Source organism: Fukomys damarensis, unplaced genomic scaffold, assembly GCF_012274545.1.
Source record: "Fukomys damarensis isolate Sample0158 unplaced genomic scaffold, DMR_v1.0_HiC HiC_scaffold_24, whole genome shotgun sequence".
NCBI lineage: Eukaryota > Metazoa > Chordata > Mammalia > Rodentia > Bathyergidae > Fukomys > Fukomys damarensis.
Genome location: NW_022900936.1, coordinates 11,322,202 through 11,348,045, shown reverse-complemented (window position 1 = coordinate 11,348,045; position 25,844 = coordinate 11,322,202). Strand labels below are relative to the sequence as shown.

The window sequence follows — 25,844 nt, the reverse complement described above, 5'->3', positions numbered from 1 at the left end:
TAAAATGGAATATTACTCAGCCATAAAGAATGAGAAAATAGATTCATTCATAGGAAAATGGATACATATTGAAGATATACTCCTAAGTGAAATAAATAAGTCACACATGTGTAAATACCGAATAGTTTCCCTGGTGTGAATAATCTGCAATAATGCATAAGATTCTAATAAGATTACTGACATTTAGAAATGGGAAGAAAGGAGCTAAAGGTGTAGGGAAGGTGGGATGGGTAGGGGAAGAGTAAAAAGGGAAAAGAAAAAAGTGTGAGAGAATGAAAAGATGAAAATAAAGTGTTTGTAGATGGGGAGGGGAGGAGGGGGTGAAGGGACGGCAGAGGTAAGGGGAAAAAATGAGAATCAAGACTTGTCATGTAGAGGTACAAGATCCCAACAATGAATGTAACTGTACTGTATCCCTAAAATGTACTAATAAACTCAATTAAAGCTAAAAAAAAAAAAAAAAAACTCCTGATCTGTAAAAAGCGACTTTCCAGTCCTTAATCATTTTCTTAAACATCGTATACCACAGATCCCAGACAATTTCCCTGTGTTCATGTCTCCCTCCTACAAAATTTCTGTGGCCAGCTGGTACAAACAGGAAAGATTAGTAACTCATTTTTTTTTCTCATTCACCACTCCACGACAATTACTGATTAGACACAAAGAGTTTATACATTATTGCTGTCTGGCCTGGAACTCATGGTGATCCTCCTGCCTCAGCCTCCTGAGTACTAGGATTACAGGCATGCACCACCACCATATCCAGCTTCATAATTCATTTTTAAACAGTCAGCTAACAAAGGACAAGGACAAAATAATCTCTTTTTAAAGAATTCTGTGTAATTAGTATGGACACAAAACAGGACTAACAGGTGAATGGATTGAATGATTGATTGGTTGATTGGCTGCTGCACTGTGGATGGAATCCAGGGCCTCCCAAGTGTTAAGCAAGCACCCGGCACTAAGCCACACTCCCTGTCCACATGTGGGAAGGTTTGCTGGCATCGCCTTCTCATCGTTTTATCTCTTGAATAAAATCTTTTGTTGTTGTTTTTTTATTTTTTTATTTTTTTATTTTTTGAGACAGGGTCTCACTGTGTAGTTGAGACTGACCTCGAACTCACTATGTAGACCAGGCTGGTCTCGAACTCAGCGATCCTCTTGCCTCAGCCTCCCAAGTGCTGGGATTACAGGCATGCACCACGCCCAGCCTTTCTTGAATAAAATCTTAATGCAGTTAGCAAACTGTCTCTATCCAGTATTGCTCCTAGGTTGGCCCTGCTCCCTAAAATACACTTTCTTGGGACCCAGAAAGGAGGTAGAGAGCAGAGCCAGTGCCCCAGAGCAAGTTCTGTGGGACGCAGAGCCTCAGGTGAAGACAGGGAAAGGAGCGGACAAGATTATTCCTTTCTCCGTTGCTATAGTAACATCCCTGAGGCTGCAGATTGTATAAAGGAAATGGGTTTATGCTGCTAAGTTTTTGTTTTATTTTATTTTGGGGGTTTTGTTTGTTTTGGTACCAGGGATCGAACTCAGGTCCTTGTGCTTTCAAAGCAGGGGCAAACCACTGAGGTAAACCGCTGCCCTCTTTGAATGCAAGATCTGTGACGTCTGTTCTGCCTCTGGTGAGGGCCTCCTGGCTTCAATACGACCTGGCAGAGAAGCAGGAGGAGGAAGAGCACAAGGGGCCACATGCATACAGGGGTGCGGTGGCGGTGGGGGGAGCCCACTTGAGAACCACCCGTTCCCTTGACAGCAACCCACGCATGAGGACCAGGGTCCCATGGGAACGGTCTTGGTCCTTTCTGAAGGCAGCAGCCGGTGCCCGGACCACTAAATCCCACTCCTCATGGTTCCATTCGAATCACCGGCTTCATCGTACTGGGTCACCCAGGCAGCCCTGGGTTGCCCTCCAACCGCCTACACACTCCAAGTCACAGCCTGAGGGAGGGGAGAGGGCGGAGGGCCACAGCCACCTCCACAAGACCTCAGCCACCCCCAGGCCGGCCCGGAGAGGAAGGGGCCTGACTGGCTGCAGGCCGCCCGTGAGTGACGGGTGAGCCTGGCTTTCCTGAGGGGGTCCTGTTCCCCAGGACAGCTGGTGCCCCAGAGCTTGGAGCACAGCCTTCAGGGAGCTGGGGAGCAGATGCTGCAGGCCCGGGGAGGAGTCGGTCACAGCCAAGGCTGGCTGCTCCCACTGACCTTCTGAGAGGACCCAGGGCCCTCTGCGCTGCCCGACTCGTTCCTGGTCCCCTCTCATCTCATCTGTCCACGAGGGGCTTCTGTCACGGCTGCAGGGAGACAGCCTCTGCCCAAAGCAGGCTCACAGGGCTGCTTTTCTTTGGCCCTCAAAAGTTTCAAAATTTTGATACCTGTCAATATTAGAAAAACTGGGAGACATCTGTGGCGGTTAAGCTTAACTGTTGACCTGACCAGATTAAGAGGCTCCTGGAGAGACAATGGGGTGCTCCTCAGGGGGTTAACCCACTGGTGGCCATAGCTCAGGGTGCTGTCAGGAAGTGGGGCCCAGCTAGAGGGGGGGGTCACTGGGGCCTTGGGAGAATGTGCCTCCGGCTGGAGCTGTTCCCCTTGGCTCTACGTCCAGGTCACCAAGGAGTGAGCAGCTCTGTTCCGCCGTCCCTTTCCGCCATGATGTTTCTGCCTTGGAGCAGCTAACCACGGAACCCTCTGGAGCCATGAGCTAAATTCAACCTTTCTTCCTTTAGCTCGTGGGTGTCAGGTAATTGTCCCAGCCTGCAGGAAAGCTGACCAATACCACTTCCCATAAAACTCCAGATTTCTGGTTTCTCTTGAAAATATCCTAAGATTTTCCAACCTAACCCCTTCAAGGCCATGGTCATCAGACATGGCACAGGCCCAGTAGGGTGCAAAGTTCCTCGTTTGGCCTCCAGCCTCTGTGATCACCTCCTCGGGCTGCTGCCAGATTTTGGACAACATTCAGTTACTCGAACATGGCTTCTAGACTAACTGGCCTTTGCTTTTACTGTCAGCAAATCAGGCAAAATAAACTCACTTCTCAATTATGCATACTTTGATAAGTAACAAGAATAAATCTGAAAATGAGAAAAGAAACCAAAAGCAACTCAACAAGCCCCATGCAGCCCAACCACTGTGTAATTGGTACCAGTGGACCAGAGCGGCCTCGGCAACATTTGTGACATGTCACAGAGTCAACTGCCTGTTACAGACTGAGGTCTTTAATAAGAGCCGGCCCTAAGGAATGTCATTTTAAAAATAATTAGTCTTTTTGGCCACAGAGCACTGTATCAGAAAATCAAGCCATTCCAGCGAAGTCAAGTGAAGGAATTTGCTGTGTGCCTGGTGATTTACATTGAAATACAACTCATTCCGACTCTGGTCAGAGTCAACTTGATTTGAGGCCCTGAGACCAGCGACTGCAGCACAGCCTGTGACACTGTTTGTCTCCTGGTGAGGAATCTCGACGTTAAACTGGTATCCCTGATATGGGTCAGCGCCAGCCAGAGGCTCTCGGTGGCTTCTCTATTTCTTGTACATAAGGGCACAGAGGTCTTGCCTGGGGAGTAATGTGTCCCCCAGGTACCCCACGGGGCTGAGGCGTGCTGGGGTGGAAGTGGCCTTGGGGGTCGGATTCGTTTGGTGAAAATCACACTCTGGATCACCTCTCTAGTCTCTTTACTGAGGCATAGGGACAGTTTTACTGGGACGCTTCTAGAGAAGGGCATTTTTGAAAAACAGACAACAGAGGCAGGTACCAAAGGAAAGCTTGCTGGTCGCTATGGTGTAGATGGAGTTTGTCCCCTCAGAACTCCAGGTGGGGCTCGGTCCACAGCGAGGAGCCGGGAGTGGTCCTCTGAGAGGTGTTGGGATATATAGGAGGAATCATTTCTTCTGGAAGGAAGGGGCTCTCACCCTTACGTGACCGGCTTGGTGACCTCAAATACGGATTATAAAGCAAACTCGAGGACAGAGGATTTAGCTCAGGGGCTCCTCGCCCGCCTCGCAGGTGCAAGGTCCTGAGTTCAATCACCAGTACCAGGGGAAAAAAAACAAACAAACAGCATTTCCCTTCTTCTTTTTGCACACCCCCTACTTCCCTTTCTACTTCTCTGCCACGCTGTGATGCAGCTGGGTTGCTTTTTCAGATGCCAGGGCCTGCTGGTTGGACTTTCCGGTCACCAGAATCATGAACCAAACAAACTATTTTTTTTTTATCTATTTCCTAGCTTCGGGCATTCCGTGACAGCATTATAGCAAAATGGACCAAGATTGTGGTGCTGCTCTTTTTTCAGGAAATGTGGCAGCCACTTTGAAATCATGAGGTGACAGTTATATAAATGAAAGCCCAATCAGTAAGAGGGGAAAAACAATCCGGATCCTGGATAACATGGTTCATCAATAGAACCATCCCTAGAATGTCCACCTCCAGCCTTTGTACTGAGAGTAAGAAATGCTCCAAACTGGTCTTTGTTAGATACTGTATTATGAGCAGCTAAGAACACTGTCAACTGATAAAGAGTTTAAAGAAGCAAGATCAGGGTAAAATTCATTAACTATAAGAAGAAATAATTCCCTACAGTTTAGGAAAGGCTCACACATCAATAATAATATCTTTAGTATGGCCGGTGGCCCACTACTAAATGTGCTTGTTTAACCCAAACTGCATTTAACACGTACTTCCTGGTTTCTCAGGGGGGTAACACAGTCCTAGGACTTAATTATTTTGTTTTAATTTATTTATTTATGTTGGTACCAGGGATCAAACTCGGGACCTTGCGCTTGCGAAGCAGGCGGCAGAATCACTGAGCTAAATCCCCGGCCCCTTCCACCTATTTTTAACTCAACGTGTGCACTGCTGTGGAATTTCTCTTCCTCACATGATACCGCAGGAAGCACAGTTCAAGTTGCCAGCACATGGACCACGCCTTTGCCGTCACCAAGCCCTTGGCTGGGCCTTTGCCTCACACCCCTGCTCTCTTGGGGCTCTGGCCCGCTCCTCTGCAGAAGTGGGAATAAAGCAGTGGCCGCTGTACCTGGCTCACAGGCCAAGCTTCGCCTCCAGCAGGCTGGGAGAACTTCCAGGTCTCACCAACTTCTCTGAGGTTAAAACAGGTGGGTGCCTGCCCCAACCTGGCCTGGGCAGCCCTGTTGGCATCCCGTGACCTGATAGGCAGATTACTGGCCTCATGAGGTTGCACAGGGAGAGCCAGTGTCTGGACTAGGCAGGGACTATGGTACCTTATCCCGCTCCAGATGACTCAGCATGTCATCAGATGGTGGCTTGGGAACCAGGTAGAGATGGTATGGGGCAGGGCAGTGAGCATTCCACAGAGCATGGAGAAGAGCAGACAGCAGTGGGCTGCTGCAGGAAGCAGGGTCATGCACACCAAGACTCGGGGAGACATTTTCATGCTGTGCCTGTCTCATCCAAGTCCCTGGCGGCCTCCAGATTCTCCTGAGGTGTGGCTGTTCCTGGGTTCTATGAGACATCCCAGAACCCTTTCCATCTGCCCCTTTTCTTTCTCTGTCTACCTCATTGGTCCGACTAAACAGCCTTGAGCAGCTTAGGAGCTCTTGTGAGGGAGGGGAAAGCAGGGAGCTACACTAGAGCCAACTCATTTCAGCTGGACAAAAGATCCGCCTCCCGCCCAAGATCTCGTCACTGTTCTGTCAGCCCCCAAAGATCTCAGGAAGAACTCGAGGAAGATCAGCGGTGATTAGAGGTAGATAAGGCCCACAGTGCATATGGGGGGGGTCAAGGAACAAGACAGATGGTGCTATGGTTTGTCGTTGTTTTCTTTGTTGGCTTGTTTGTTTGAGACAGGGTCTCGCCATGTATCCAGCTTGGCCTTGAAATGACTGTGATCCTCCTGCCTCAGCCTTCCCTGTGCGGGATGACAGGTGTGCACCACTGCAGCCCTCAAGAAGGTGTCATGTCTTGGATGCCAAATGTCCTCCCAAAGTCTCACGCATTTGGAAGATGACTGGATCTGCCCTCCTCAAAATGGAGGCTGAGGTCAGAGGATCATGAATTTGAGACCAGCTTGGGACACAGAGTGAGTTCAAGCCCAGCCTGAGCTACAGAGTGAGACCTTGTCTCAAACAAATAAACAAAAATAAAGAAGTAAAACTGGCTATTGTGACTCCGTGAGGCTGAGTGGGAGGTTCACAAGTTCAAGGACAGTCAAAGCACCTTAGAAATTTAACAGGACCTTTTGTCAAAATACAGAAGTCATGAGGACCTGCTCTAACAGAATTTCCTGCGAAGACAGAACTGTGTGACTTCACTGAAACCACAGAATCTTTTTCTCTTCCCCACTCCTGGTACCGGAGGTGGAACACGGGACTTGGGGCATGCTGGGTAAGGAAGGGCTCTGCCACTGAACTACAGCTCCACCTTTTATACATTTTTATTCTGAGACAGGCTTTCTTTAAACTGTCCAAACTGGCCTTGAACATGTGACACCCACGCCTGCCTCAGCCTCCATTTTGAACCTTTAATGATAGAAGCCAAGACTATAAGCAGCAGGGATGATACGTGTTCATCACAGCTGACATTAATTCTCCACGTTAATACCCCACAGAATGCCAAGCTGAAGATGCCTTGGGCTTCCCAGAGCTGGAAGGGGCTTTAGCCATTGCCCACAGCAGCTGATCTCAGACATCGGCTGAACACGGTCTCTTTATGCCAGGTTTTGTGGGGGTGAGGAGAGGGGAGGGACAGGAGATCGCTGTGGCTGTGAACCCTGGGAGGATGAGTGTCACCTCCCCTAAACACCTCCACTCAGGCACAGAAAAGCCTTTCTTTTCATAAAGACGCTCCAAACGTTACCTTTTCATCCATCTCCAACTTTCCCAGGAACTTTTCAAAAGGGGCTTTGATACCATGAGCAGGACAGGGGCTGCCTGGTTAGAATCAGTAGATACAATGTTTCCCAAGCCTACATCTCAGATAACTGTATCCTAAGTGTATAACTATATTCTAGGAGGATTCCCACAGAGCACGTTTGAACAGGAATGCAGGAATTCCTAACATAATTAGTTAATTTTCAGTCTTGTTGGTAAGAATAAAGTTTCATGCAAAAAAAGAGAACTCAGGTGGTCTTTCTCTTTCTCCTGCTGAAGGCTAAGGAATGAGGCTTTTTTTTTTTTTTTTAAGATAGGGTCTCACTACGTAGTTGAGACTGACCCATAACTTACTATGTAGTCCAGGCTGGTCTCGAACTCGCAGCAATCCTCCTACCTCAGCCTCCCGAGTGCTGGGATTACAGGCGTGCGCCACCATGCCTGGTGAGGCATTTTGAAGATAAGCTTAAATTGAATCTCATCTCTGCCTCTATCTTTGTTGTACAAGTCACTACCTTCTGCTCTCTGTGCCTTTGTTTTCTCATCTGTAAAACAGGAATAATAATACTAGTAAAGGCTCCTCTAGTGTAAAAATGCATGAGAAAGTTGTCTAAAAATGGAACCACAGCTAGCATTGTTAAGACACTTCTTAAACAACAAATGTAAAAAGCCACTTTTGCACAGGGAGGTATGGGCAAATGATTTTAAAATCAGAAAAATAACCACGCACAGTGGTACACACTTGCAATCCCAGCCCTTGGGAGGCTGAGGTAGAAGGGTTGCAATTTTGAGGCCCACCTGAGCTACATCACGAGTTCAAAGCCAGTCTGGACTACATAGTCCACTCAAAAATCAAGCAAGCAAAAATAAAGCAAGTTACCAAAATACTTTTTGAGAATCCCCACCATCAGTTCTTTTGCTTAGAAGTTCAAACTATCACCAAATGCTGTGAGACAGGCTTAGTCGGAGACCTTCTCAAACAAACCAATCAATGGTCCCTCAGTGAGGAGCCCGCCCCTGGGTCCTCTCGGGATGTGCTGGTGCCACCTGCTGGCCAGAAGCAGTACAACATGTACTCTCTACACAGACTGTGGACTCCCCCACAACCGCCACCTCTTTGCTGGAGGATCTGGGAAAACTGAGGCTGGAGAAAACTCCTGGCCTGGTGCCTTCTGCTCAAAATTGTGGTCCTTGAGCCAGAACCATGGGCCTCAGTGGGGGCTTGATGGAAATGTAGAATCAAAATCTGCATTTACTGTAAGAACCTCCCACACCGCTGGTCATTTAGCACTGCTTTTCATCCTTTATCCTGTCTCTTACTAATTTAGTCACAGGCTTTTTCTTACTCTAGGAATATTTCTGTGAGTTTCTAATGCCATGACAGAAAAGCAGCATTCTTATTGTAGAAAATCTGCTTTGATGTCATTTCTTTAAATAGCATCCGAGGGTTCTTTTTGTTGAAATAGAAATGGATTCTGGGAAATTCAAGCAAAAAATAGAGAAGTGAGTTGTATTACATGGGTGTGATAGCAGTTTCTACAGTAAAAATATAAGCTGAACAGCCAGGTCTGAGAACAGGAAGTGGGCACATCCATAAACAGGAAGCTAGCGTTTCCAAGACAACACCTTTGGGATAAGTATTTTTAGCTCTGCCCAGGACAATGATCAACACACAAACTGTGAGGACAGCGAATATGTTTGGTCTCCATTGGTCATGTTCAGCTGATAAGGACAACAGGGAAGGGTGGACGCTTTAATTTCAAGGCTCACTGAAAGTGTATCTGAGGAGGGCCGGGGATTTAGCTCAGTGGTTCTGACATTTGCTTTGCAAGCCCAAGGTCACAAGTTCGATCCCTGACACCAAAAAAAAAAAAAAGTGTATCTGAGGGCCAGGGATTTAGCTCAGTGGCACCAAGCTTGCAAGGTCCTGAGTTCAATCCCTGGTACAAAAAAAAAGTGTTATCTGAGACTGGGTACGGTAGCGCACGCCTGTGATCCCGGCACTCAGGAGGCTGAGGCAGGAGGATCACCATGAATTCAAGGCCAGCCTGGGCTATGTAGTGAGTTCAAGCCTATCCTGAGCTACACAGCAAGACTGTCTCAAAAAACAAAACAAAACAAAACAAAAAGACTGTGCATCTGATGAGAAAGGTGCAGCTAAGTGGAGGCTGCTGTCAGTGTCTGCTCTGCTCTGACTGGAGAGCAGAGGGAACCCATGTCACTCTGGTTGGTTTTTAAATTGACTATTATCCCTGGAGGGGATGGTTCCCTAAGAAAAACTGAGGTGTTATAGCAGGAGAGGATAATAGGCAGGCAAAACCAACTGGTGATCTCTCCGTGTCTCTATTGTTAAGCCCACAGGAGCCAGGGTACTGATGGATGACGATAACATTGTTACTTGAGGTAACAAGTTTACAAAAGAAATTGTGCATCCATTTTCCAAGACAGTGTGCACCCTCTGAATCTCTGCTTTTGTCTTGTTTTTTTTTGTTTTTTTTTTGGGGGGGGGTACCAGGGATTGAACTCAGGACCTTGTGCTTGCAAGGCAGGCGGTGGCACTACTGAGCTAAAATCCTGGCTTTCTCTGGTTTTTTTAGACAGCATCTTCCTATGACTCACTATGTGGCCCAGACTGGCCTTAAACTCATGGCAATCCTCCTGCCTCAGCCTCCTGAGTGCTGGGATTACAGGCATGCAGTGCCACGTTCAGCTTCAAGAGGTATCTCTTAAATTATTTATACAAGTTAGGCGTTCAGTGAGATGTTGATCTTCAAGGCAAATCTACTCTGTAGCTCACCTTCAGATGAAAACAGCAAGGAAACAGCTGAAGGCCACTCCCCTCTGGAGTCCTGCGGCATCTACCTCAGACCCTCTCTGCTATTCGGACACATGTGTAAGAGATGCTGTACAAACTGTGGGGGTCTTTTTCTTAAGGAAGAGATAAGGACAGAGATTGCGTGGCTGTGAAAAACACACTCCATCACCAGAGCTCGGAAGAGTCCTTTGGAAAGACACTGGGGGAATAAATAGCCTCATTTGGGCGAACAGTGCCCCTCCTGGAAGACGCTCTCAGGTTGGAAACTCACGCCTACGAAGGAGACCACAACAGCTACTCACCTTTGGTCCTGGACGGTTGGCTGGCACCCTCAGAATTAGGCAGGCACCGGCGGTGGCCTTGGAAAGCTAAACGAGTGAACCAGGGTGGCACCCAGAGGCCTCAGGGAACTGGCCACAGCCTCAGACTCTTAATGTCTTCTCTTCTGCTCGGGGCATGGTCATAACTATATATTAGAAGGAGGAGGAGGAGGACGAGGAGGACAGAACGCAGGGAACGATTGTATTCTTCCCCATTTCACACAGGCGGTCCTGCAAACAAGCAGAGAGGTTTATCGAGTCTATTTGAACGTTTGTGCTCTTCCTCAGAACTGTCCTGTAGTATCTGTGCTGCCAAAGCAAGCGCATCAAAACTGCTCTACAAAGTAAAATCTATTTTTGTACAGGCGAGGGGAATCTGGCTTGCATGGCTCAAATAGTGAGTAAACGCACATTTCTTTGAATCCTGTTTCAGCTTTAAAATCCAAAAGAATTTCTACCTTCTATCATCATCTCTACTTGTATATTTGTTTGTTGTTTCAATGGGGCCTTACTGTGTAGCCCAGGCTGGCCTCAAACTTGTGGCGATCCTCCTGCCTCAGCCTCCCAAGTGCTGGGCTAACAGGTGTGCGCCATCACGCCCAGATTCCCTTGTATGTTTTAGAAGCAGCAGCTCCTGTTTTGTCCCAAGCCCTGGAGACTCTGTGCTCTCCAGGAAGAGGAGGCCGGTGTGGTGGGCCCAGAATGGCTCGTTCACCACAGCCTGGGTGTGGCCTGCAGGGTGGCTGAGCCCTGCCCGCCCCAAGCCATGTGGCTTCGATGGACGAAGGTGACAAAAGCAAGAGCAGAAGCGTCCCCGTCGTCCTCTGTTCTGGCCACCTCTGTGCGGTTGGCAGGAGCTGCATGTGAGGAAGAAAAGCCAGGCCCGGCAGAGGCTGCGACACAGACTCGGGGCAGAGAACAGAGGCCTTGCAGTCAGGGATGCCAAAGAGCGGAGAGAACAGAAGTGCCAGGGGGCAAGACACTTGTGAAAAGATCTGAAAGAAAAGCAACCAAGCAGAACAGAAGTGTGAGGGGAAGCTCGGTGGGGAAACAGGAGCACCGTCTGTGCCTTAGAGGACAAGCTCAGGGCCGCCTGGCATTTTGACTGTAAAAAGGTCTCAGCTGCCCAATACTGTTGCTCCTCCTCGGCAGCTCACCCACTTTCCTTGGGGTGGCGAAAGTCCTTCCTTTGGACTAAGTGTTCGTTTAAAGAAATGACTTCACCTCTTTTGGGGGTGGGGGTGGGGACTGAACTCAGGACCTTGCACTTGCAAGGCAGACACGGCACCACTGAGCTAAAAAAATTTACTATGTGTGGAGGAAAAACTTGTGGGCAGAAACAGGCTCACAACCAAATGCGAAGCTTAGTGCCGGGCATGATGGCACACACCGGTAATCCCAGAACTCAGGAGGCTGAGACAGGAGGATCTGCATGAGTTCAAGGCCAGCCTGAACTACATAAACAGACCCTGTCTCAAAAAAAGCAAACAAACAAGCAAACAAAAAGCCAATCTTGAAGAACTCTCACTGCTCATACTGCTGGAATTGGAACCCAGACAGAGAAACGGAATAGAAGCCAAATGGCAGAAAACCCCCACCCCATAGCCCATTCTCACCGGGGCAGCTGAGAGCCACCTCCACGATGAAGTCACAGCCTTGCCCTTCGTGTGAGTGGGGTCACACACTGCGTCCCCCTCCTGAGTTATAGGTGTCACTCAGATCTGGATGTCTTTCATCGCCCTGCTGTTAGCTCCTTTGGGTGAAAACACCACACAAGGACCCACCCACTGCTGATGGTGCCTGTGTCATTTTCACTGGGGGCTATTTACAAATAGAGCTGCTTTGAATATGTAGTTCATGGCTTTTGGTGAACAGACGTATATGCATTTTATTTGTTTTTTGTTTGTTTGTTTTGGACACCAGGGATCAAACTCGGGTCCTTGCGCTTGCGAGGCAGGTGGCAGAACCACTGAGCTATACCCCCAGCCCCTTTTGTTGTATTTTTAGCACAAGAATTACTGGGTCACATGTATGCCCAGTAACTAGCAATTCTACTCCTAGAAAAATTTCTAATTAAATATAGAGATGAAGTAAATAAAATCAATTAAAACATTCCTTTTTTCTTAAGGTTAGGAAAAGGAAGTTGGTTTTATTCATTGAAACGATCTGTATATACCAATCATGGAAAGTCTTGTAATTAATGCCTAAGGGTCTGTGCATATTAGTTTCATACAGTAAGTGGCCCTGTGTGTTGGTTTACTTCCCATTGCTCTGACAAAATGCCTGAGAAAATCGGCGTAGGAGGAGGAAAGGCTTGGCTTCCTTCTCGGCTCGCGCTGCCAACCTGGTGTTCAGACGCTGGGTGGTCGGCCGGTGGCCCGCGTCTCCTTTGGACCTCATGCCAGAGAGCTGGTCGAGAGTGCGGATGTCACCGAGCAGAACAGGGTGCTGGTGGACGGACCCTGCACTCGGGTGAAGAGCCAGGCCACGCCTTTCAAGAGCATGCAACCGACCCACTTCGTCCTCAGGTTCCCACACAGCGCCCGCCGCAAGTGAGTCCCGCAAGCCTGGCAGAAGGCTGACGTCAGCACCAAGCGGGCAGCCACCGGATGGGCCAAGAAGATTGAAGCCAGAGAAAGAAAAGCCAAGATGACAGGCTTGAGTGTTTTAAAGTCATGAAGGCAAAGAAAAGGAGGAACAGGATAACCAAGAATGAAGTAAAGAAGCTGCCAAGGGCGGCTACCATAAAGGCTTCTCCCAAAAAAGGCGCCTATTTCGAAGGCTGCACCTGCAGCCGCTAAAATTCCAGCAAAGAAGGAGACTCCTGCCAGAGGGTGCCTGGCCAGAAAGCTGCCTCCGCCAAAAGCACAGATGGGTCAGAAGGCTCCAGTCCAGAAGGTGCCGGGTCCAAAGGCATCGAGCAAGAAAGCATGAGGATGTTAGAAAAGAATAAAAGTTCTTTTTTGACACGTTGGTGGGGAGGAGGAAAGGCTTATTTTGGCTCATGGATTGAGAGGTTTCTGTCCACTGCTTTGGCCTACAGTGGTACGTTCTACGTGACGGTGCATGATGGTGTCAACTTGAGTAAGAAATGCCTGGAGGGTCGGCGAAGCACAGCTCTGGGTGTGTCTGCAAACAGAAAAGACCCACCCTGGATGTGGGTGGCACTGACCAACAGGCTTGTTGTTGCCTGAATGGAATGAAAAGGGAAGAAGAGGGAAGTCTGCCCTTGCACGTTTTTGGAGGCGCTCTGGTCTTCGCCACTGACATTCATCTCCAGTTCCTTCCGGCTTCCGGCTCAGACTCTTTCGCCCTCCAATGAGACCGACTTTTCCCATAGGACCTCACGCTGCACTCGGCGGGAGTCTGACCTTTGACCTTGGGCCGGAGCCTCCTCTGGAGCACGCAGGCGGCCATTTTACATTCTGCTCCCCGGACTCCACAGGCAGCCACCCTAAGCCTACGTTATAAATCCTTCACATATCACAGCTAGTATATATTTTATGTTAAATCTGTTCCTCTGGTGAACCTTGAAACTGTACATCATGGCTTGGATGCATGGCAGAGGAAACTACTTACCTCATGGTGAATGAGAAGCAGAAAGAAGCAAGATGCAGCTGGAAACCCCAAAACCTCTTCGAGGCCACGCCCCCAATGACCTCATTTCCTCCCACTAGACCCCGCCTCCTAAAGCTCCAGCTGCCTCGCAACAGTGCTTCGGGCTGGGGACCAAGCCTGTAGGGTATGAACCACTCAGAGACCCTTAAGAGCCAAACTATCACACTTATCCTTTTTGTACCCCCACATAATCTCAGTTAGTGAGTCTTGATCTGACTAACCAGTGCCCGAAGTGGTCCTTACAGCCAATCAGGAAATGTGTGAATGCCTTGGTCACAAGAATATACCCTGGATCCAGACCACAACACCCTGCGATTCCAATTTGCAGTATGCAAGCTGGTCACTGACTTTACACTTGTGATTTTAATTTGAAAAGTTTTAGAGAATTGGGCTAAATTGGTAAACGATATTAATCTCCTTAGGGTAACTCCCTGTCAGACATTTGGCTTATTAGATTTTTGAGAGTTGTTCTTTTTTGTCTGGGGAGGATTTTATTTCTTAGAGTATATAATATTGTAAACTCACTTTGCGTCCTAGTTTGCTGTTTGTTGTTTGCTTTGTTTTGTCTTTGGTGCTGGGGATCGATCTTGGGACCTTGCACTTGTGAGGCAGGCAGCAGCACCACTAAGCCAAAACCCTCACCCTATTTCTTTGTTTTTTGAGACAGGGTCTCACTTAGTACCTCAGGCTGGCCTTGAACTCTGTGCAGCCCAAGCTGGCCTCAAACTCACCGTGATCCTCCTGCTTCAGCCTCCTGAGTGCTGGAATTCCAGGTGTGTGCCACCACCACACCCAGCAAGGACATATTTTGAGACTGAGCCTAGTAGTTAAGTAAGCTATGAAAGCACCATTTCTGCGTGGGCAACTAAGCGGCCCTTGTGCAAGTGAAAGCCAGGTCCTAGCTCATCGACTCTGCTCTAAAGCTCTTTTTGCACAGAGGTTCCTAGAAAGAGGACTCCACACCCCCTGCCACCCTGCTCTGGTTTCCACACTGCAGACGACTGCTTTCTTCCCACTTCCGTCTCAGCAGTGTGGGAAGCGAGCAAAGCTCAGCTCCAGGCGCCTGGCTGTTGCCATGGGTTACGTGAATTCAGCAGGGAGATGGAGCCCAAGCAGCTCCTGGCAGATCCGCCCTCCAGCGGGAGCAGAAGGGGCCCAACACCTTGGGAGGAAGGGGATGAGCAGCAGCTGGACTGTTGGCGCCGCCGGTCGCCTGCCAGCCGCGGTTGGTGTACAGCTGCTGCTGTTCTCCGGCGAGGTGCTCGCAGTGGCGGAGAATCCCCAGCAGGGGCCGCTGTGGTCCGAGCGCCCGGAGGCCGTGCGGTCTGATGGAGATGCGCAGGGAGCGTGAAATGCGGACCAGACCGCGAGGACTCTGTGGGAAGAAAGAATGCTCAACGACGTGCTGATGTTTTTAGGTTAGTTCAGGCAGTAATCACTATATTGGGCTGCATTAACATATGTCGTACCCGTGGTTCTGCCACCTGTCGCAAGAGCAAGGGCCGGAGTTCGATCCCCGGTACCAAAAAGATTATATTATATATAAATAAATATAATTCATACATATGTAATTCATATATATATAATTCATACATATGTAATTCATATATATATAATTCATACATATAAAATTTATATATATAAAACAGTGGTTCCATATTGCGTTAAGCTGGGCTCCATAAAGTACATTATTAGAATTAATAATCACCTGTCTCTTTTTTAATGTGGCCACTGTAGAATTTTAAATGGTGCATGTGGCCCACCTTGTGGCTCTCAGTGAGAGGTGCCTTATATTTCTGTTGCAGAACTTGAGTAAAAAAAAATTCCTTCTAGAGCCAAGTAACTTATGTCTTAACTCCTGCATGCTCTCTCTCTCTCTCTCTGTCTCTCTCTCTCTCTCTCACAACCAGGGATCAAACTCAGGACCTTGCACTTGGGCAGCAGATGTGGCACCACTGGACTAAATCCCCAGCCCTTATTCTCATATTTTATTATCCTTTAAGCTTTCACATCTACTATTTGATGGAAAGAATCTTAGGGCCGCTCAGTGAGCTAGACGTGGTGGTGCTGTAATCCCAGCACTCGGGAGGCTGAGGCAGGAGGATTGCCATGAGTTCGAGGCCAGCCTGCATTGTCATTTGCTTGTGTTCTAACACACAAGGGCAGAGTGATTCCCGCAGAGGGAGCCATGCTCTAGGGCTTTGTCCTTTCTACTATGTACACTCAAGTCGGCCACCACTTCTTTAGGACATGATGCCTTCATCAGTGTTCAGAGGAGCCGAGCTGGGCCACACAGCAGCAGACTGAGGACTCCAACTGAGCCGTGGCCTTGAGCCCGGATGTCATTTTGCCATGCAGAGCCATTTGCTTAAGAGCACCTGGTTGGGAAGGCATTGCAAATCGATTTCCTTAAGGCTGGCCCTGGCACGGTATTAGGTGAGTGGGTTAGGACTGGAATTACTGATCTTACATAGTTTTGTTTGCTTTTGATTTTTGTTGTTGTTGTTGTTAGTGGTGGTGGTGGTGTTTTTTGTTTTTTTGTTTGTTTGTTTGTTTGTTTGTTTTTAAGATGGGGTCTCGCTATGTAGTTCAGACGGTCCTTGGACTCACTATGTAGCCCAGGCTGGTCTTGAACTCACAGTGATCTTCCTGCCTCAGCCTCCGAGTGCTGGGATTACAGGTGTGCGCCATCACGCTTGGTATGAATTGATCTTGCTGAACCTTCTTACCCCAGCGACACACATATACACACACACACACACACACACACACACACACACACACTACAGCATGCTGTGATGGTTACACATAAACAATAGCTATTTATGAATCACTGGATATTTATCCCTCTTTATTAAAAGTTATTTATTAACAGAAAAGACCACGTTATCCATTGTAGGTTTGTAATAGAAAATTCCTAATGTGATATTTCCCTAACCCTAGAAACCTATTGGTTAATAACAGCCGGAGAGTTGAACGGTAAACAGAATCTAGATGTTCCAAACTGTCCCTGGTGTTATCAAAGAAAACCTACCGCCTTTTCTCATTGCAAGGATTAAACGCGTTCCTGCAAAGTCCTTGCTCTGCAGGAAACAAGTGTGTCTTTACCTTCACCCTTCGCTTCCCGTAGGCAAAACCACCAGCTCGAATTCTCTTCAGTGTCAAAGAAGCGCAATTCAAAGAAACCGAGTCAATCGGCACCAGATACTAAGGACGCTTATCTTGGCAATGAAAGGGCAGGAAGAAAGCAGAGATTTTCCACCTTAATTCTCAGTTAACCGCGAATGCAAACCTCTCAGGGCCCAGGAGCCAGCTCTGGAACCAAGACAACTATGGGGCGGTGCCGCCCCCTGCTGGCCGCTAGGTGGATCTGCGTCCAGGGAGGCTTGATGGGGGGGGGTGTGAAGAGAAAATGAATGATTTCCTTTTTCCTTGGGCTTTTGTGTAACCAGTCTTTCCCCCCAGCAATTGTGAGCTCACCAGTAGCAGTGACATCATTGACAGCTGTAACACAAGCAGTTCCCGGCGGTGTTTGCACTTACCCGCCCGGCACCAGGAAAACCCACAAACCTTGCTTCTCCCGAGAGTGTGGTGGGTCGCTCGAGGGAGGCGTCCCAGTCCCTCAGCCCGGGCCACCGAGGCGCACGGCCCGACCGCGAGGGGGCGCTCCGGGGCCACCACGGGGCCACAGGGCGACGCCTGTGCATCGTCTTAGACAAAACGGAGGGAGGGCCTGACTGAACTGCCCGTCCTGGAAAACGTTAAAATGTATTCCGCTGGGTGATCTCGGACATGAGCAGGAGTCCGAAGAGTTCAGTGACACCACTACTGAGCTCTGTCTGCGGATAAATGAGAGGTTGGTGTCCGAGGGCATCCATCTTTGGGAAAGTACTGTAAGTAATTGTGGGTACACAGGAAGTGGCGAAGATAATACTGAGGAGCCGGTTATCCCCAGTGGTGGGTCTTACTTAGTTTAGGGCCATGTCAACACTGAGAAATTGTAGCTGGGCGTGGTGGTGCACGCCTGGAATCCCAGCACTCTGGGAGGCTGAGGCAGGAGGGTGGAAAGTTCAAGCCTAGCCCTGGCAACTTAGATATTTAGCAAGACTATGTCTCAAAATAAAAATAAATATAAATTAAAAAGAGCCAGGGATGTCGCTCAATACAAAAGCCGTGGGTTTCATCCCCAGAACCGAAATAAAACAAAAAACCAAAATCAGAAGCAGGAGATGGACCCTGGCCTGTGACGTTCCAGGTCCGCCCGACCACCGGTGTGTGTGTGTGTGTGTGTGTGCGTGTGCAGGCGCGAGGCTGTCTAGAGTCCTCGATCTGAACCCTGAGGAGTGCATACATGTGTCCAAACATTGCCTGCTCCCCAAAATACGTGGGGTTTTGTGCACCAGTTAGAGGATGCTAGTGGACAGTCCATGCCCCCCCCGTTCTCCTTTATTGTGACCCCACCCTTACCCGACTACCCCTCACCCCTCACTCCTTAACCCTTGTCCCTCACTCTACTTCTGTGATTTTGTTGTTTCAATGGGGTTATACAGCATGGGACTGTCTTTTTTGTGTGTGTGCCAGGGATCGAATTTGGGACCTTGCACTTTTGGCACAGGTGGCAGAACCACTGAGCTAAATCCCCACCCCACCCCTTTTTTGGAGACAGAGTCTGCTATGTAGTCCAGGCTGGCCTTGAACGTGTGGTGATCCTCCTGCCTCAGCCTCTCTAGTGCTGGGATTATAGGTGTGCACACCACTACCTTTGGCTTGGGACTTTTTGAAATTGGCTTTTCTTTTTTCAGTCATCATAATGCCCTTGAGATGCATCTGAGTTGTATGTAACAAGAGTTCTTTTCCTTCCTTCCCTTTCCTGTTTGTTTGTTATTTGATGAATAGCTTCATACAGGGGACACATCTTTGTGTATGAAAAATGTGGACAAGTTGGATGCCCAGGCCTGTTTCAGTGCAGCAAAAGAGAATTCCTGTACAAGATAAACACACTTTTCATGACCCCCAACCATCCACCTCACAGAGATTAATTCCTCTCAAATTGTTTTTGTATTTGATAACTGTCAAAACTATGTTTTTTGTTCTTTTGATCAATTACATGCCATTCACTGCAGTTATCGCTCATTTAAATTAAAGAACTTTATGTCCTGATAATCATAGAAAGTTGAAAATATTTAAACGTACACACTTGTAAATATAATATACACTTATTTCGTATATATGATTTTGTGGCACAGAAATGATGGGAGATCAACAAAAGGTCTTCAAACATATATTAAACTAGGAAGAAATTTTTAGGGGCTGTGGGTCAGAAATACAGGATGAAGGAGAGAGGGGATGAGGCAACTGAGCTGACTCCAAAGAGCTTGTTTGCTCCCAGACACTTTTAAAAGTGACTGAAGCTGGGAAAAGTGGCAAATGCCTGTGATCCCAGCACTCTGGAGGCTGAGACAGGAAGATTCCTGAAGGGGCTTCAAAGTGAGTTCAAGGCCAGCACGAACTACATGATGAGATCCTGCCTTATTGTTTGTGTCTAGATGTCCCCCAAAGCCTCATGCGGTCATGGGGGCTTTTTCAGAGGTGGTTGATTCAACAGTGTGTGATGCTTGGCTTAAGGGTATGTGGTTACTAAATCAGTCCGCTGATTGATTTGGCACTGCCCCAATGCAGGTGGCCTCGACAGAGTATGAAAGGGACAGAGAAGCTGCTAAGGTCCTTTGCTTGGTTGCTTTTGCTACCTTCAACCTGCCATGAACAGTTCCTGCACTGTGGCGTTCCTCTGCCACCTTGTCTTGGAGCCAGCTGACTATGGACTGAAACCTCTACAAATTCTGAGCCAAACAAACCTTTCCTCCATTAGCTTTGGGTGTTGGGTATTTTGCCTTATCAACGAGAAAAGTAACGAAGACACTGTCCCAAAAACTGACCAAAAAGTTTAATTTGAAAATTTTAATATCTACAAGATGGGAAAAATTGTATCCTTTGAAACTATTTCAACCTAGAGTGAAAATGTTTTTTTTAATGCTACAATCTTAAGAAGTATATGGAAGCTGGGCATGGTGATGCATGCTTGTAATCCTAGCACTCAGGAGGCTGAGGCAGGAGAATCACTGTGACTTCAAGGCCAGGCATGAGTTTAAGGCCAGCCAGCCGGAACTGAATAGCAAGACCATGTCTTTTTGGTATTGGGGATTGAACTCAGGTCCTTGTGCTTGTGAGGCAGGTGGCGGAACCACTGAGATAAATCCCCAGCTCCAAGACAAAGTTGTTTTCAAAATTCTTCAGGACACATGTGATTAAAAACTTTCCATCACCGCCATTATCAAGAAGTTCTCTTGAAAAGTGGCTTTGGAAATCGCTGAGATAATGACTAGAACACAGTCTCCCCATAAATGTTTATTTGCATCCTGTTAGCAAATCAGCCTGAGATAGGGGCCTGTAATCTCATCACTAGGGAGGCTGAGAAAGGGCGATCAAGACTTTTAGGCTAGCCTGGGCTACATAGCAAGACCCTGACTCAAAAACAAAACAACAGCTACAACAAAAAGAAATCCATGCGAATTAGGACAATTTTCAGTTTGAGAAACCAAAATCTAATACACACTGGGTTAAGCAGACAAGAGAATGTATTGACCTATGCATGGAAAAGGCCACGATGACTGGATCCACTTGTAGTTGGCATCTCTGGAAGCACATTTCCCTCCTACTCTTAGGGTTCTACTTTCATCTTCGATGATCTCACTTCTGGACAGATTGTCCTTCGTGGTGGTGAGATGACGGCTGGTACCCTGGTCTCACTTCTTCCCAGGTTAGCAACACTGGTGGGGATAGAATGTCTTTCTCTCCATAGGCTCACTGAAATGACAGCGGTTGAATTTCATTGGCTCGGCTGCCCATCCCAGAGCCAATGACTGTGGCTGTGGAAATGGGATAATCTGATTGGTTAGAGGAGGTCATGTGGCCTGAGTGAATGGGTCATTGGTCAATTTCATTCCTTGGTTCCTGCTAAGATCAGTGAATTTACCCATCATGGTTAAATGTGCTGTTGGGAGGTGAGGCCTATTTAGAGGAGGTGGGCTATGCATAGGTCACCTTGGAAGGGTATAGCTCTTGCTCTGGCCCCTGCTTTTGCTGTTTCCTGGCTATCATGGATTGAGGAGCTTTCATATTCCAGGCCTTAAACTGTGCCATTTCTTCCTTGGTGTCTGTACACCATGGGCTGAACCCTCTGAAAAAGGGAGCCAAAATAACCCTTTTCTCTTTTAAGTTGTATGTGTCAGGTACTTTTTCTCAACAACAAAAAAGTGATCAATACACCAACTAAAAGAAATCTGGACTTCTTTGTGAAGACCAAGGTGCAGGTCTTTGGCAAGAAGTGCCTGAGCCTTTAAGAGAGAGCAAGAAGGGTTGGGGATTTAGCTCAGTGGCCACTGCTTGCCTCACAAGCACAAGGTCCCAAGTTCGATCCGTGATACTAGAGAGAGAGAGAGAGAGAGAGAGAGAGAGCGAGAGAGCAAGATAATGCTCAAAGACCAGTGGTATGTTGTCAGAAAATCTTTGGACCTGCTAGAAAAGCCACCCCCCCATTCAAGTAGAGAAAAGTAGAGGATCAAAAAGAAAAGTGAGCTGGCCCTGGTGGCACACACCTATAATCCCATGTTCTCATGACGCTGAGGCTGGAGGACAGCAAGTTTGAGGCTAACTTGGGCAACTTAGAAGATCTTGTCTCAAAATAAAAATCAAAAAGGGCTAGGGATGTAGGTCAGTGGTAGAATGTTTGCCTAACACATCAAAGTCCTAGGTTCAAGCCCCAGTACCACAAAAATAAGAAATATAAAAAGAATAGTGAAATGGATAGATGGATGAATAGATAAATAAAATGTATAATATACATAATGCAATGGAATAGTATTCAGCACTAAAAGGAAGACGATTCCGACACAGACTAGTATCGGTTGGAAGAGACAAATGAAATTCTACCTTGGCAGTAAGAGGCTATCATCAAAGAACTCATCAAATCTTAGCCTTGTGAGTAACGGAGAGGCTGGGTATTCTGAGCATGTTCAGGTTTTGAGCTACAAAGAACAAGATATCATCCATGAAATATTTGTCCCAAAAAGTTTAATATTTTTGTTCAGACTAAGGAAGATTTTAAACCTAAATTCCAAGTAACCTAAAATCTAGGGGACAAGTTAAACCACTGAATGTAGAAATAACCAGCCAAATCCAGAATAAGGGATGTTCTACAGAAAAACTCATTTGGTTTCCTCTGTCACATAACAGCATGGGCTGGTGTGTAGACCCAGGGTAGAGCACCTGCCTAGCACGCATAAGGCCCTAAGTTTAAGCCCTCGCAAACACACACACACACACAACAAGACAATAGCATTAAACAGAGAAAAGGTGAGGAATTGCTCCACAGTAACTCAGACCAGCCAGTAAAAAATTATTTAGGACAATTTTGGAAATTTGAATACGGGCTGTGAGTAAGATGATAGCAAGGAAGTAGTTTTCTTATATTTGGACAAAGTAATTGTGGGTTTGGAAGATTTTGTCCTTGCTAATTAGAGCTGAAATGCTATTTACTCACTATTTAAGTACTTCGGCAAAAATGGCGAAATCTTAATCACTGCTAAATGTAGGTGGTGGGTTTATTAAGTTGTTTTCTGAATACTTAACCTTTTTTGTATACAGAAGTAAGCACTGGCCTGGTGTGGCCCCAGGGCCCAGTGGGTGCCTACACTGCAGATGGTCCCAAACCGTTTCTATACCATATTTTTTTCCTATGCATGCATATGAAAGAGCAGGTCTAATTTATGCACTGGGCACAGTAAGAGACTTAACAGTATTCTGTAAGTTAGTTACACTTTATTTCTGGAATTTCCCATTTAGTGTTTCCATTAAGTGTGTGAATATTTAGTTCTACGAAGAAAAGGGACCTGGCTGGTGGAGAACTGTACCAGACCCCATCCTGTTGAGGTCACAGCAAGTACCCAACAGGCACGATTCTAATAATTGTAGTAAAGTTAGAAACAGGGAGCTGATTCTAAACAGCCCTTAATTCTAAATAAATAAGCCACTTAATTCTAAGCAGCACCCTATGGTCATTCCTTCTTCCACTTTCCGGACAGAGGTGGACAATAACGTTAACCCCAGGAGATCTCCGATGCTCTGGGCCAGAGCTTGTGCGCGGTGGATCTCCTAGCCTGACCCTCCCTCGCCTCCTCGCTCCTCCCACCTCATTACAGGCTCATAAATATGCGCTGCCTCTCATAAAGAGACGCAGATGAGCGCGAGTTCCAGGACGAGCCTGTGTGCAAAGCTCCCGAGATCGCAGAGCACCTTGTCGATCGGTCCTCTGTCAATCACACGGCTCTCAGAGAGGGCCCTGTGAAAGCGAGAGCTGCCGCTGCCGCTGTGTGCTATGGCCTGTGCGCTGTGCTTTGCTTTCTCCGTCACCCCGGCACCCTTTTCTTTCTGTCTGTGCCGTAACTTTTGTCCACGTGGACTTGGCTGAGCTTCACCGAGTGTAGCCGCTTGCTGTGGGGTATATACCTGACGGCTCTCCCCTCGCGGTTCACAAGGGCCTGGGCCGCATGTGCCCAGGTCCAGGGTAGCAACTGGACAAACTGACCCACTGGGAAAACGCGAAGGAGACTATATTAGCCAGCAACACAGTTGTGTTAGTATTAATTTCTTCAATGTAATGACTTTCTAGTGATCATGTAAGAAAATAACTATGTTCTTAAATACTCTCTGAGGGTTTTTTTGTTTGTTTGTTTTGTTTTGTTTTGTTTTGGTACTGGGGATCGAACTCGAGACCTCGCTGGTGAGGCCGGCAACAGAACAACTGAGCTAAATCCCCAGCAACTCTGAATCTGTTGGGTGAATCTGCTTAGGGTGATGTCACTGGATTTGTCCTTTTACTAAAGGTGTTAGTTTTAATCTCTTGGCTAAAACACTGTCCTCTATGTAATTGGTAAATTTGTAACTGATAAGTAATCTGAGGGAGCCGCTTAAACATTATAATGATGGTGGACACGCTTTCCACTAATACACCTTAATCCAGCGGTTTTAGCACCCACTGCTGGTTTTAGCCCCGAATAATGACTCGCAGGAGGAATGCAAGTGGTGATGTGGTGATTTTCCACCTGCATTGGTCCTGCCTCATTTATTAGCTGACATTTTAGTTTCCTTTACAGTGAAAGGAGAGCCTTACATTCTCTTCTGACTTATTGCTCTTTGGTATCATCTTAAATAAAATCATGGATCTTTATTCAGTGTGTTCTCATATCTTTTGTCATCTTGATGAACTTCATATTTTTTCTTCTTCTGACAATATATTCCGGATATCACTCTTGGTTTTTCATAGTGACACAAATTCTGTTGTGTAGACAATGCCAGAATTTACTGAAACAATTTCTCACAGAGAGACACTGTGGAGTTTTTTTTTGACATTGTGGTTTTAAAAAGATCTTTTACAGTTTTAAAAATATTATATACAGTTACTTATTCTAGAATAAATTCTATATACTATACCTATATACGTAATTCAGGACAAGTGAAATCTCTGCCTGGTAGTCTCGTTAGACGTTGCTCAGTTCCGCTCCAAGGGTTGCTCCACTTTTATGCCCACAGCCTCACCACAAAGTGCTTTGTCAAGATGTTGGTGTTTTGTCATTCTGTTTAGTGAGAGGTACACTGGCTTAAACTTGTGTTTCTCCTGTGTGTATAGAGCTTTCATTCTCTTACCATGTAAGTGATTCCTGGGGCCTGCATTCATCTGACTGGCTTCCACTCAGATTTAAAATACTTCTTTTTCAGGCCCAGACTCTTTTTCCCTCAAGATGCGGTCACTTACATTACAGGCACTGTACCTTTGTGGTCATTGGCATCAAATCTGCCTAGACACGAGAGACCATGTCATACACTTGCACCTAATTATGGGCTTTGCATGGAACTGGACAACCTGAACGGTCCTTACACTTTTGCTCAGTCCCACGCATCCTTTCCAGTGGGCACACAGATGTACCCTCCCTTCTCAGTCAGTGAGGAGGCTCAAAGAGATGAAGTGACTTATCCAGCCTGTAAGTGGAGAATCCAAGACTAGAGACCACGCGATCAGATTCCTGATCCAAGACTCTGAAGGTTAGAAACAGTGTCCGAGACTCCCCTCTCTTCTGGTACCAACTGCAAGTTCAGTGGTATTGACAACTGTGCTCAAGTTCAATACTTCACTATAAAGATTCGCAGGATTTGCTGAGCGCTCATATACTCCGAGTTTCGATGTATTATTGTAAAAGGATGGGATGTCGGTTAACATCTGCCCAGGGGACAGACACATAGAGCAGAGTCCAGGCAGTTTCCAGACAAAGAAAGCCCCCAGCTGTCCTGTCACCATGATGTTAAACCCTTCCAGAAACAACGGGTGGCATCACTGTGTTAGCTACGTTTCTCTAAAACTTTTCACCAAAAGTGAAAGGGGAAAGGGTTTATCTGACTTACAATTCATAGAAGTTTCAGTCCATAATTGGTTGGCTCCAAGGCTGAGACGGTAAACAAGCACTGTGCAGGAGAAGCAACAGGGCACCCATACAGCAGCAAAGGTAACAAGGGGGCCTTACCAGAGTCTTTCTGCCTCTTTTGTCTTCTTCAGACTACTTAGGGTGGGTAGCACTCACGCCCTTGATCCCAGTGCCCTCAGGCCTAGCCCTTCCATGAGTCAATCGTACTATTCAACTATCCCTGGAAAGCAGGAGGCTTTGAGGGGACATCTGAACGCAAGCCATAACCATCGCCCTCACCCGAGTCCTGCAGGAAGGAAAGTAGAGGCACAGGGGAGCACGGGAGTGAATCTAACGATGACCACCCAGCAGGAAAAAGACACAGTGGATTCTGATTGCTAAGAAGTCCCAAGCCGGATGTGGTGGCACACGCTTGTAATCCCAGCACTCGGGGGGCTGAGGCAGGAGGATCGCTGTGAGATCTACATAGTGAGTTCCAGGTCAGTCTCAACGACGTAGCGAGACCCTGTCTCAAAAAAACAAAAACAAAAAACCGAGAAGAATTCTCAGACACTATTTTTCTCTGCTCATCAAACGTGGAAGAACCGTGCTAGTGGGAGCCCACCTGTTGCTTGAGTCTGGTCCCTGAGGGCCTCTGTTCTCTGACTGATTGCACTGAAGAGACTTTTAGTTCTCCTGGCAAATGATTAAAAAAAAAAAAAAAAAAAAAAA

General features: G+C 47.2%; 1 protein-coding gene, 1 long non-coding RNA gene and 1 pseudogene across 2 annotated transcripts in view; 2 read left to right on the top strand and 1 right to left on the bottom strand.

Annotated features, from left to right (window-relative positions):
- Tiam1 (TIAM Rac1 associated GEF 1) overlaps nucleotides 1–10,212 on the bottom strand; it is a 401,135-nt gene extending 390,923 nt beyond the window's left edge. Inside the window, exon 1 of the mRNA XM_033755948.1 lies at nucleotides 9,964–10,212. The gene's annotated coding sequence lies outside the window, so the exon portion shown is untranslated. The remainder of the gene's footprint in view (nucleotides 1–9,963) is intronic.
- A 546-nt stretch (nucleotides 10,213–10,758) lies between these two features.
- On the top strand, nucleotides 10,759–12,915 carry LOC104851507 (annotated as a pseudogene).
- A 2,932-nt stretch (nucleotides 12,916–15,847) lies between these two features.
- Nucleotides 15,848–18,636, top strand: LOC104851439. The gene is made up of 3 exons (XR_777223.1): nucleotides 15,848–16,035; nucleotides 16,730–17,455; nucleotides 18,496–18,636. It is a non-coding gene; the product is annotated as an uncharacterized LOC104851439 (long non-coding RNA).
- The last annotated feature ends 7,208 nt before the right edge of the window (nucleotides 18,637–25,844 follow it).